This window comes from Eublepharis macularius, chromosome 1 (assembly GCF_028583425.1).
Source record: "Eublepharis macularius isolate TG4126 chromosome 1, MPM_Emac_v1.0, whole genome shotgun sequence".
Classification (NCBI taxonomy): domain Eukaryota; kingdom Metazoa; phylum Chordata; class Lepidosauria; order Squamata; family Eublepharidae; genus Eublepharis; species Eublepharis macularius.
In genome coordinates, this window is record NC_072790.1 from 241,718,534 (window position 1) to 241,731,496 (window position 12,963).

At 45.1% G+C, this 12,963-nt stretch overlaps 1 long non-coding RNA gene across 1 annotated transcript; it reads left to right on the forward strand.

Moving 5' to 3' along the window:
* The first annotated feature begins 453 nt into the window (after positions 1 to 453).
* LOC129325896 (uncharacterized) lies at positions 454 to 9,805 on the forward strand. The gene is made up of 3 exons (XR_008596681.1): positions 454 to 525; positions 6,706 to 6,867; positions 9,729 to 9,805. It is a non-coding gene; the product is annotated as an uncharacterized LOC129325896 (long non-coding RNA).
* The last annotated feature ends 3,158 nt before the right edge of the window (positions 9,806 to 12,963 follow it).

Consider the following 12,963-nt stretch of genomic DNA (forward strand, 5'->3'; position numbering starts at 1 on the left):
GCTGCCAGGCCCTGCGGTCAAGCTCAGTGGGCACTGTGGCGGAGGACACATAGAGTCATCTCCTTTTCTGTCCTCCTTAATTCTAGTTTGGTGGCAAAATGAGTCTTCCTGTTGTGTTGGCCAGCAAGGGTGGTTTGGAGTGAAGTGCGATGGCAGTCCTCCTGATTTACTTGGGGAAAGCAGTATTGGGTGTGGCTCAAAGGCACCATAGATTCCTCCCGCTCCCCCCAATTCACCTGTGGGGGCTGTGGAGGAGGCCAAAGAGGTCTTTCTGCAGGGGGGAGAAAATCTCTTTCAACATTTTGAGGATGAGGTGGGCGACGCATCCCTGGAGGAATGGTTTGTGTGCTATGAAAGATCCCTCCCATCCACATCCCAAACTCTCCAGCACTAGAGGGAAATTGCATGTTGAGGATATGAGTCAGTTGTCTCACCCCTCTAAAGCCTGTATAGAAACACCATCAGGACAAGATTCTGCATCCAGTTTCTTAACCCATCTCTTGATCAAGGACTTCAGAGAGTTTGGTAAGTATTGAGGACAAAGCTTATAAGGACAGATTAGATGGCAGGAACTGGCAATACTGAGCCTGGAGAAGAGTAAAGAGGGGATATAAGAGCACTCTTCACATAGATGGAGGGCTGTCACATGAAGATGGCAAGGAAATGATTTCTGATGCTCCAGAGCAAGGATAAGAATAATGGGTTTAAATTACCTGGCAATAGATTTCAGTGGAATCTAAGGAGAACATTCCTAATTGGATAAACAGTTCAAGAACAGAACCCAATCTTTGTGGAAGAGAGCTTGACCTTCACTGGAGGACTTCAAGTATAGCTAGACTGCAATTGCAGGGGATTCAGCAAGCAGGCAGTTGAAATAGGTTGCCTGCAAAGTTCCTGCCAGCTCAGAGATTCCTTAATTCAATGCATCTGATTTATCTTATTCTCACACCGGCTCCTCATTGGAACCATCTGGTTCAGTGACATGTAGCAGATAAGAAATGCTAGTGCAGTTGGTCAGAGTCATAGAGCTGATTTCTGCTGGAGAAATGCTAAAGACAGCCTCTTCATAGGGAGACCATCTCTGCCTCCACTCCGTTTTGGTCACCTTAACTTCTTTCTGAGATTCTCTTCCTTCTGGAGCTTCATTAGAGCCATCACCTGCTGCATAGAAACCCAGGTCCTTTGAAAAAAATTGGGAGGGGGGCTCGTTGGGCACCTTCCAAGGCCAATGTTAGGAAAATATGTACATTGGCATCTACATTAATTAAATTAACTAGCAACATAGCTCAGTGTGTGTGTGGGGGAAATAGAACAGGCTCTAGAAAGGGAGGGTGGGCAGGCAGGCATTCGCTCCTCCTCTGTCACTGATTCCAGCTGGTGAAGGAGGGGGATGGGTATTGTCATCTGCTCCATGCCTGATCTCGGCCATATGAAGGGCCGCCTCACCTGCTCTGAGCATGTTCCAATCTGGGTAAAAGGGGGTGAGCATTGCAACCTACTCCACCACTAATACCAGCTGGGTTAAGGCAGGGGAGGGCATTGCTACCTGCTCCACTCCTAATACCAGCTGGGATAAGGTAGGGGTGGGCATTGCCACCTGCTCCACTCCTAATACCATGTGATTTAATGTGGGGGATGGACATTGCCCCCTGCTCTGCTCCAAATACCTGCAGGGTTAAGGCGGTGGGTGGGCAAAGCCACCTGCTCTGCTTCTGATCCCAGCTGGGGGAATCGGGGGTGGGCATTGCAAAGTGCTCCACTCCTAATACCAGCTGGGTTAAGGTTGGGGGTGGCATTGTCACCTGCTCTGCTCCTAATAACAGCTGTGTGAAGGTGGGAGGTGAAATTCCACCTGCTCCGCTCCTGATACCAGCTGGGTTAAGGTGGGGTGTGGGCATTGCCTTCTGTTCTGCTCCGAATACCACCTGGATTAAGGCACAGGGAGGGTATTGCCACCTACTCTGCTTTTAATAGGTTTTGGTATTAACCTATAAAGCCCTGAACGGACTGGGACCATCATACCTGGGGACTGTCTCTTCCAATACACTCCCCGAAAGGTGCTGAGATCAGCGGGTAAGTACCTACTGGTGGTCCCTGACCCCAGAGAGGCTCGATTGGCCTCAACCAGGGCCAGGACCTTTTTGGTCCTGCCCCCGGCCTGGTGGAACTCTCTGTCTTAGGATACCCGGGTTTGCCAAGATCTTATCTCCTTCAGGTGGGCCAGTAAGACGGAGATGTTCCACCAGGTGTATGGTTGAGGCCATCAGGGTTTGTACCAAATGAGCCTCTCTCCCAGTCTTGTCTATGTTTGTAGGGGTTATTGACCATCTACCGCCCATATATGAGCGACTATACATGGTTAAGCCGCACCTCCGTCAGATGATGATGATGATGATGATGATGATAGTATCAGCTGGATTAAGGTGGAGGTAGGCATTGGCACCTGCTCCGCTCCTAATACCAGCTGGGTGAAAGCAGGGTTGGGCATTGCCACCTGCTCCACTCCTAATATCAGCTGGGTTAAGGTGGGTGGTGGGTATTGCCACCTTCCTCACTCCTAATACCAGCTGGGAGAAGGCAGGAGGCAGGCATGGCCACCTGCTCCTACCCTGCTTCCAACCTGGGCTTCCCACCATGGCATGTTTTCTGGAGGGACATGGTGCCTTGCCTAGCCTTCTGTCCATCGCAGTGCCCTCTGGTGGTGCACCAGGGTAAAAAGTGAGTTGTCTGGAATACGCTTACTCAATTATATAGTAGGACTAGCAACAAAGCCCGTTGTGGGGAAAAATACAACGGGTTCTAGAAAGAGTAGGGTGGGCAGGGAGGGATTTGCCCCTTCTCTGTCACTGATTCCAGCTGGTGAAGGAGGGGGGTAGGCATTGTCATCTGCTCCACACCTGATCTACCTGATCTCGGCCATGTGAAGGGGTGGTGAGCTTTGCTCCCTGCTCCAAGCCTGATACATGCTGGGTAAAGGGGGAGCATAATCCAAACTGGGTGAAGGAGGCTGAGCATTGCCACCTGAACCCCGCTGGGTGAAGAGAGGAAGAGGCATTGGTCCTGCTCTGTGCCAGACCCTGACAGGTGAAAGTGTGTGGTGGGCTTCAGTATGTGCTCTGTTCCTGATCCCAGCTGGGTGAAGGGGGTGCAGGCATTGCCACCTGCTCTGCTCCTCATTCCAGCAGGCTGAAGGGGAGGCAGGCATTGCTGCATGGCTGGCTCCTGACTCTGGCAGAGTGAAGACAGTGTGGGCATTGCCACCTGTTCAGTGGCTTATTCTTGTAGGTTGAAGAGGGCAGGCATTGCCACCTGCTCTGCTCCTTATCCTGGCTAGGTGAAGGGGAAAATGACATTGCCTCCTGCTCTGCACCTGTTCCCAGCCAGGTGAAAGTGCGAGGTGGGCATTGCCACTTGCCCCACTCATGATTCCAAATGAGTGATGAGGGGGGGTGGGCATTGCCTCCTTTTCTGCCCCTAATACCTGCTGGGTTAAGGTCAAGGGGGGCATTGCCATCTGCTCTGCTCCTAATAACAGCAATGTTAAGGTGGGTGGGGAAATTCCACCTGATCCGCTCCTAATATCAGCTGGGTTAAGGTGGGGGTGCGCATTGCTATCTGTTCTGCTTCTAATACCAGCTGGGTTGAGGCACGGGGAGAGCATTGCCACACACTCTGCTCTTAATTCCAGCTGGGTTAAGGTGGGTGTGGGCATTGCCACCTGCTCCGTTCATTATACCAGCTGGGTAAAGGTGGGGGTGGGCATTGCCACCTTCTCCACTCCTAATACCAGCTGGGTTAAAGTGGGGGGATGGGCATTGCCATCTCCTCTGCTCCTAATACCAATTGTGTTAAGGTGGGGGTTGGGCATTGCTACCTGCTCTGCTCCTGATCCCTGCTTGCTGAAGGGGGGTGGACATTGCCACCTGCTCCATTCCTTATTTCAGGAGGGGTTAAGGTGGGGGTTGGCATTGCTACCTGCTTCACTCCTAATACCAGTTGGGTGAAAGAGGGAGGGCAAAGAGGGAGAGAGAACAGACAGAGATTCATTGTTTTCCTCAGTCAATAATTGCAAAGTTCCAGTTCTTAGAAGTCAGGTTATTTTTTTCCTCATGATGCATCTTTCACCAGCACAAAATTCTTCTCTTTGGACTTATTCCTCTACCCCTTCTCACTAACTGTTTTAAACTGCTGGCCTGGTTCCAATATTCTGTCACCTTCCATTGGCTGCCTGAGAGAGGTGGAACTGAACCTCTAGTTCCTAATGACATAGGGTTGTGGTTCTGATGATAAAATGGAGGATGGGAGAACAATGTGACAAGCTGCTTTGGGTTCTTATTAGGGACAATAGCATGAAATAAATTTTCTAATTATAAATATACAAGGCTCTGTTGGACCATCTGTCCCTTTGTGAGGTGCATAACTCCTCAGGAAATAAAGCCAGGTGCCTCAAATTTTGCCAATGCCTTCAAGATGATTTTAGGAGTTTGAGAGTCAAAAATATAATGCATTTGACCACTCTGGCTCATACTGTCCCTAGAAATCCCACCAGCACTTTTTGCAATGGAAGGTATAGTTGTCTTTGGCAGGCATAACTCACAGTTTCAGGATGTTGATAAAAGTTGTTTCTACAATGAAGGGAACTGGAACCATCTGGCTCAGCCTCTCCCCTTTGAACTGGAAGGTATCTCCTTCAGGAATAAAGCTAGGTGCTTCAAATTAGACCGCTGGCTTCAAGATAATTATGAGAGCTGTAGTGCCAAAGATGAAATGAATGGGAACATCCTGGCCATGCACAATCCCCAGAAAAAAACCCACTCCATAGAAAGCTACAAGTCTCAAAATTGACCTCTACTTCAAGATGACGATGAGAGTTGCTCGAACACACTGCCCCAGGTTATTGGCAGACCTTCCGATTTCTACTGGAAGTTGACAGTGGCAGGAATTGGTGGTGGAAAGTCCCGTCAAGTTGTAGCTAATTTATGGAGACCCTTGCTGAGATTTTCAAAGCAGGTGACTAACAGAGGTAGTTTGCCATTGCCCCAGCAGGCTAGGCATTACCCATCCAACAGTATAGCCTGGAGCCTCAGCATTGTCCCCCAGCTTCAGTATGATTATGAGATTTGCAATTCCAGTTGTGAAAGGAATCAGAACTTCCTTGCCAAGGTTATTGTGACAAACTACCAGAGATTATCTCCCAAAGGAACCATTGGGCACAAAGTTTTACTCATGAGAAGCCATCAGGGGAATGCAACAGAGGCAGGAAGAATGGAAAACCACACCTCTGTAACAAAGAAGATGGATTCAACAGCTTTCATAACTTCTCTGAGCATGTGCGGTGTAGTAGCAAGAGTGTCTGGCTGGAATAAAGGAGTTCCAGGTACAAATCTCTACTCTGTCAGTGGGAGTTGCTGGCTGACCTTGTGCAAGTCATACACTATCAGCCAACCTACCTCAAAGGGTCGTTTTCAGGATAAAATGGAGCAAACCAGAACAATGTAAGGCTCTTTGGGTCCCCTTTGGAGAGGAAGGCAGAGTATGAAATTTGTTATAAATATAACTTTGCTCATTCAGGGAACCAAGATCAAAATAATCCAAATTATGGAATTTCCCATTGCCATGTATGGATGTGATAGTTGGATGGTAAAGAAAGCTGACAGGAAGACAATTAATTCATTTGAAATGTGGTGCTGGGGGAGAGTTTTGCGGATACCATGGACAGCCAAAAAGACAAATAAGTCTTTTCAAACCTGGATTCTCCTTAGAAGCTAAAATGACAAGACTAAAGCTATTTTACTTGGGTCACATCCTGAGAAGAAAAGATTCTCTGAAAAAGTCAATAATGCTAGGAAAAGTGGAAGTCAGCAGGAAGAAAGGAAGACCTAAAACAAGATAGCTTGATTCAATAAATAAGCCACATCGCCCAGTTTGCAGGATCTGAGCAAGTCTGTTAAAGATAGGATGTTTTGGAGGTCTTTCATTCCTAGGGTCGCCATAGGTCAGAGATGACTTCACGGCACATAAAACACACACACACGGCACACAAGGAACACCAGGGTTGATGAGAGGGGCAAGCAGGGGTGGAGCCCCTAGTAAAAAAAATAATAAAAGCTAAATCATATTAGCAGTATTTATTAGAACGTGCTTTCTAATGCCTATGTTCTTATTGTCATCACTAGGTGTCTTCCTCTTTAAAGCAGCCCTCCTGGCGTTCGGAATAGCCGGTGTCTTTTCTCTTGCAGCTCACACTTTATGGGTCACCATTTCTATGAATATGTAGGAGATGCTGCAAGGCTCTCAATGGGGTGTAGACTGCAAGCATTATTATGAAAGCATGGGGTATTTAAAGGTTTCTTTTAGTACATATGTTCTTAATTGTAATTTCTAGGAGGAATGGTGGTACATAAATATTTTAATAAAGTAACACATAAAGACAAAATGGAAAAGGGGAGTCAGCCAAAAAATGATTCCCCAGAAATACTGTGATCTCTTTTAAAGGGAGGACCTGCTAGATGTTTTGAGGGAGGCTCACCTGCAGGGTTATGTGTAAGTTGCCTATTGCATTCCACAATCATTACCCTTTGCATTGAGATATGCTTCTTCTGAACTTGGAGGTTCAGTCCAAAGTTGTTGTGAGAAGAAACCAGTGACTGAGTTGACCTTTCCCTCATACACATACACACACTGAACTAGGTGTTGTCTTTCCAGATTGGCAACCAACTCAAGATGTCTCTAACCCCATTAGAATTAGCCATGCAAACTATCGCCAACACTTTCAACCAATACAAGGAGGAAGGAATGAATCCTCCCATGGTTACCAAGGAAAGAATGCAGAAGCTGATGAAGGATCAGCTCCCAAACTTGATACAGGTGAGAGGGGAGTGGGTTGGCTCATTGTGTGGAAGGAAGTGGCCTCAACTGAAGTATTTGATGTGCAGCTCGTTGGAGGAAGAGAAGGAAGATCTTGGGTGGCATTCCAGCTGTTCTCTTCAGAGGTCCATTGGAGATGAAAGCAAGCGAGCTGGGTGAACATGGAAGGAATGAGGTCATGGGATGCATGACTGGTTGATATGCAAATTCTGAGCCCTTAAGTGGTATAATCCCCTCTTGTAAACTTCCAAGAGACACCAGCTTCTGAAGGAGGAGTCATTTTATGTCACCCTTTGTGCCTCCTTCTCCATTTTGTAGCTTTTCCACCCATGGCTTTTAATCTCTGGGGCCTCACTTTTGCCCAGCGGCCAATAACCTCACCCAGTGGTCCCTCCCAAGCTCCATGAGGCTCAGAACGCTTGGCGACCCACCTCTCATAGAGCAGATGGAGAAGGGTTTCAGCCAGGCATGGCAGATCAATGCATGGAAGTTGGTTTCATTCTTTAATTTTGTAATTCATACCCAAATTGACTGTATTGTTGTTTGGTTGTTTGGTATGCCTTTGTGTCATTCTTGTATTTCCAGTTTCATAACTTGACTTCATTATCATTTCCCTTTTGTTTCAATGAAAGAGACACGTACACCACATTGTCAAGTCTGTGCCTTCTGGTTTTTCTACCCCAACGGAACAACATACAGAGGGATTGTAGTACTCCTCTAGGACATCCACATGGTCAACTTTCAGACAGATGAAATAAAGGTTTCCCTCTTTTTGAGACCATGAAATGCACCCATAGTTAACATCAAAGTCTATTGAGAACTGGTAGGAAAGATTTCAGACAGTAAAATAAACAGCAGAGCAGCCCGTTAACCTGAAGAACTGTAGAAAGAGACTGAGGCAGACGGGTGGCCTAAGGAGGGTAAGACAGCTGGCAGGCGGCAGCAGGAGGACCCTGAGGTAGGTTTGCTCAGTTAGAAGATAACTTTTGGAGAGTTTTAGGCAAGCAGAGGAGTGCTGACTGGAGGGGAAATATGGCAGAGCAGGGTGAGCATTGAGAGGAGAGAGGATGACCAAATCCCACCCCATTTCCCTCAGGGTTGGAATACCTCACACATGTACATGATCCTAGTGACTACAGCTTGCAGTTAAGGAAGCCCAGAACTTCTCTTTCCTATCCCTTTAAGGAAATATGAGCTCTCTATATGTCCTTTTTAGAAAAACACTGCCATTTAAAAGTGAACTCAATAGAGACAGTCTACAATGAGAAAAGAAACCAGAAAAGTACAAAAGAAAATGTCTGCTTTCCTTTCCATTGTAGGCTGTTTAGATGGAGAATTTCTTTTCCTTTCATATTAATTACAATATTTACAAAACACTCCATAATTATGAATCATTCACAATAAGAAAAGAATCCAGATTAGATTCCTTATAGTTGAGGGTTGTACAGAGGATTGAACTTGCAGCAGAATGTGAGAGATAAGAGTTCTTAATTTCATAGGGTTGTGATGGTTTAAGTAGACTTGCTCACCTTGTACCTATTAGGCATGTTCTTCTTATTATGTATATCCTTTTTATTTAATCAAATAGGTATTTTTTGAAAAATAAGGGGAGGAACCTTAAGGAGCGTATAGTATGTTAGACCATATAAAATCATAAATCATATAATCATAGAGTGTCATCCAGTGTCATCTAGTACAACCCCCTATACAATGTAGGATATTCACAACTACTTCTCCCACACCCCCAGTGACCCCTGCTTCATGCCCAGAAGGTGACAAAAAGCCTCCAGCATCCCTGGCCAAACTGGCTTGGAGAAAATTGCTTCCTGACCTCAAAGTGGCGATCAGCATTACGCTGGGCATGCAAACTAAGCACTGACATCACCGTTCTTGCCCTCCCTCTCATGATCAGCCTAGGTTCACAGAATCCACACTGCTGTCAGATGGTCATTTGGCCTCTGCTTTAAAACCTCCAAAGAAGGAGCGCCCACCACCTCCTGAGAAAGCCTGTTCCACTGAGGGACTGCTCCAACTGTCAGGAAGTTCTTTCTAATGTTTAGTCGAAAACTCTTCTGATTTAATTTCAACCCATTGGTTCTGTTTTAACCTTCTGGGGCAATGGAAAACCACTCCACACCATCCTCGATATGGCAGCCCTTCAAGTACGTGAAGATGGTTATCATATCACCTCTCAGACATCTTCTCTCCATGCTAAACATACCGAACTCCTTCAACCTTTCCCCGTAGGACTAGGCCTCTACACCCTTCACCGTCTTTGTTGCCCTCCCATCGACACATTCCAGTTTGTCTATATTCCTCTTCAAATGTGGTACCCAAAATTGAACACAATACTCTAGGTGAGGTCTAACCAGGGCAGAGTAAATTGATACCATCACTTTTTGTGATCTGGACACTAGGCTTCTGTTGGTACAGCCCCAAATCGCATTTGACTTTTTAGTTACCACATCACAATGCTGACACATGTTCAGCGTATGGTATACTAAGACACCTAGAACCTTTTCACACATACTACTGCCAAGACAAGTCTCCCTCATCCTATAACTATGCATTTGATTTTTCCTATTTGTTTTAGCCCAGTTTCCCAACTTTTCAAGATCATTCTACATCCTGGCTCTATCTTCTACCATGTTTGCTACCCCTCTCAATTGATTATCACTTGCAAATATAATAAGCATTCGCTTATTAATCAGCATTCTCTTATATCTGAGCCATGCTTGGATGGTAAACCTTTTTGTTTGGACTATTTCTATCTGGACAATCCGGAAGGGTATCTAAGGGACCTGGGAAACCTTGGCAGACCATATAGCAAGCTAATAATTTCTAATTTTTACCCACGGCAGGAAAACAAACCAAGGACTTCTGTGAAGAGATTTGAACCTGGAAACATTAACAGTCTTGATATGTTCTTGAACATCGCTGGAAACGTTATTACTTCTAAGTACAGATGATTCTACTTCATGGTGCAGTATGTACCTATGAGACAATAAAGACCTGATGATTGTGGCAATTCTGTGTTCAACTGTATAAATGATCTATTTAATTTTCCTCCCCATTCCATCTTTTCACCGAAACATTTCACCATAACATTTCAACAAACATTTAACTGTGATTATTAGTAATACATTACAATAGTGTCTTCATATAGTTACTACATTCAAGTCGCTATATTGGTTTTTTATCCAATCATAAAATGGTGTCCATGGGGCTGCAAAATTTTCTTCTAATTGTCCTTTAATTAGTCAAGTTAATTTGTCCATTTCTGCATTTTTCATTATCTTGGCTATCAATTCTTCTTCTCAGGGTATTATTGCTCTTTTCCAGAAGGGTGTTAATAGAGTTCTTGCAGCTGTTACTCCATGAATTATAAAATATTTCTGGTTGTTTCCGAATTCTTCTGGTACACAATTTAACAAAAACTTCTCAGGTTTAAAAGGAATAGTACATTGTAAAATTTGTTGTAACAGATTATGCACCATTATTCAGAATTTATGGACTTCTTTACATGTCCACCACATATGATAAACTGTTCCTGTGTGTTTCACACATTTCCAACACTTATTTGACATCTTTTTATACATTTTAGCTAGTCTATCCAGTGTCAGATACCATCTATAAAACATCTTATATAGGTTTTCTTTAAATGCAACTGATTTAGTTATTTTAATATTAACCTTGCATATCTTATTCCATTGCATCAGATCTAAGTTATATCCTAGGTTTTGTGACCATTTCATTTTATATTCTTCCACCCCCTCATTCTTCTTCTCCATTTGCATTAAAAACACATACATCTTTTTATCAGTTTCTCATCAGAATTACACAACAAAGTTTCGAAGGCATTTTGTTCTAAATAAAAGCCTCCCAGCTTTTTATCTTTGTTATATCTGGATTCAATCTGAGCCCTTGCCCACCAATCTAAGTTAATACCTTGTCTTTGGAGTTCCTCTTTTGATTTTAATACTCCTTTATCATCTAGAAGATCTCTGTATCTAATGCTCCAGGGAAGAAGGAGAATTTGGTATCATCAGCAAATTTAATGAGCAGCCCTTCCACTCCTTCATCCAGATCATTGATAAAAATATTGAAAAGTACCCGGCCCAAAACCGAGCCCTGCGGCACCCCACTGGACACCTCCCTCCAATCTGATGAAACGCTGTTGACCACCACTCTTTGAGTGTGGTCCTCTAACCAGTTCCCTATCCACCGAACTGTCCTATAGTCCACTCCACAGTCTTCCAGTTTGCCCATCAGAATGTCATGGGGGACCTTATCAAAAGCTTTACTGAAATCCAGATAAATCACGTCAACAGAGTTCCCCCAATCCAGGAAGCTGGTCACTCGATCAAAGAAGAAAACCAGGTTGGTCTGGCAAGATCTGTTAGGGACAAAACCATGCTGACTTCCCCAGATCACTGATCGGGCCTTCAGATGCTTACAGATTGATCCCTTTAAACTCTGTTCTAATATCTTCCCAGCTACAGACGTCAGACTGACCAGCCTGTAGTTTCCCGGGTCATCCTTCTTCCCTTTCTTAAAGATTGGGATAACATTCGCTCTTCTCCAATCTTGTGGCACATCCCATCCTCCAGGAGGCCTTGAAGATGATGGACAGGGGTTCTGCAAGTTCTCTAGAAAGTTCTTTCAGCACTCTTGGGTGCACCCCATCCGGCCCAGAGGATTTGTATTCATCCAGTGCAGTCAGATGCCTCTCCACAACCTCTCTGTCAATGTTAATTAGCCACTCAGGTGTCCTGCCACATTTTCTACTATCTCTAGATGTGCCTGAGTTCTTCAGGGAGAAAATAGAGGCAAAAAAGTCATTAAGCCTGTCTGCTTTTTCTCTGTCCTGCATCAGAGTTTCTCCATCTACTCCCAACAGTGGTCCAATTGCCTCTTTTACCTTGCATTTGCTTCTCACATATCTGTAGAAGTTTTTCTTATTGTAGCGAGCCCCCCTGGCCAGACACAGCTCGTACTGAGCTTTGGCCTCTCTGATGGCTGATCTGCAGTACCTAGTAATCCTCATATACTCCTCTTTAGAGGTTTGTCCTTCTCTCCATTTCCTGAACATTTCCTTTTTCTCCCTTAGCTTGTTCTGGAGCTCTCTGTACATCCACATCGATTTCTTGGAGCCCTTACCATATTTCCTTCTTGCTGGGATAGTGAGGGCTTGAGCTTGCAAAAGCTTATGTTTGAGCCCACCCTTCACTTGCTCCTTTCCCTTCCAGCACACTCCCCCACTGAATGACTCTCATCAAGTCTCTGAGTTCATCGGCCCTACGAAAATCTAACCTACGAGTCTGTCTACAAACTTCCTTGGCCTCCCACAGCAACTGGAATTCAAGGAGGACATGGTCACTTCCCCCTAAGGTCCCCACCAACTTCACCTCATCTACCAAATCTTCCCTGTTGGTTAATGTCAAGTCTAGATGGCTGAGCCCCTTGAAGCTTCCTCCACCTTTTGAAAAAGGAAGTTATCAGCCAGACAGGTCAGGAAATTGCGTGATTCATGACGCTTTGCTGAGCCTGTCTCTCAGCACGCATCGGGGAAGTTGAAGTCACCCATAATTACAAGATTCTGATGTCTGAATACTCTACCAATCTGTTCAAAGAGGGCAGCATCCGTTTCTTCTCGCTGGTCAGGTGGTCTGTAGCAGACTCCAACAATAGTACCCTTTGTCCTTCCTCCCCTTATTTCTACCGATATGCTTTCCACTGGGCTGTCCACCCCATTCTCCGTAACTTCTTGACAATCAACCCCTCTCCTCACATACAACGCCACTCCACCTCCTCTTCTACCCTTCTGGTTTTTCTTGAACAACTCATACCCATCCACTAGCACATTCCAGTAATGGGAATCATCCCACCAAGTCTCCGTAATTCCTACTATATCATAGCCCTCTGCTTGCAATAGAAGCTCAAGCTCTTCTTTCTTATTGCCCATACTTTGGGCATTGGTATATAGACACTTGTAGCCTTGTACCTTTGTTTGACCTGTCTTACCCAGGTGGGTCCCCACTGTTTTCACTTCATCATTGAAATCGCTATGTCGATCATCCCCTTCCCCTTGCGGCA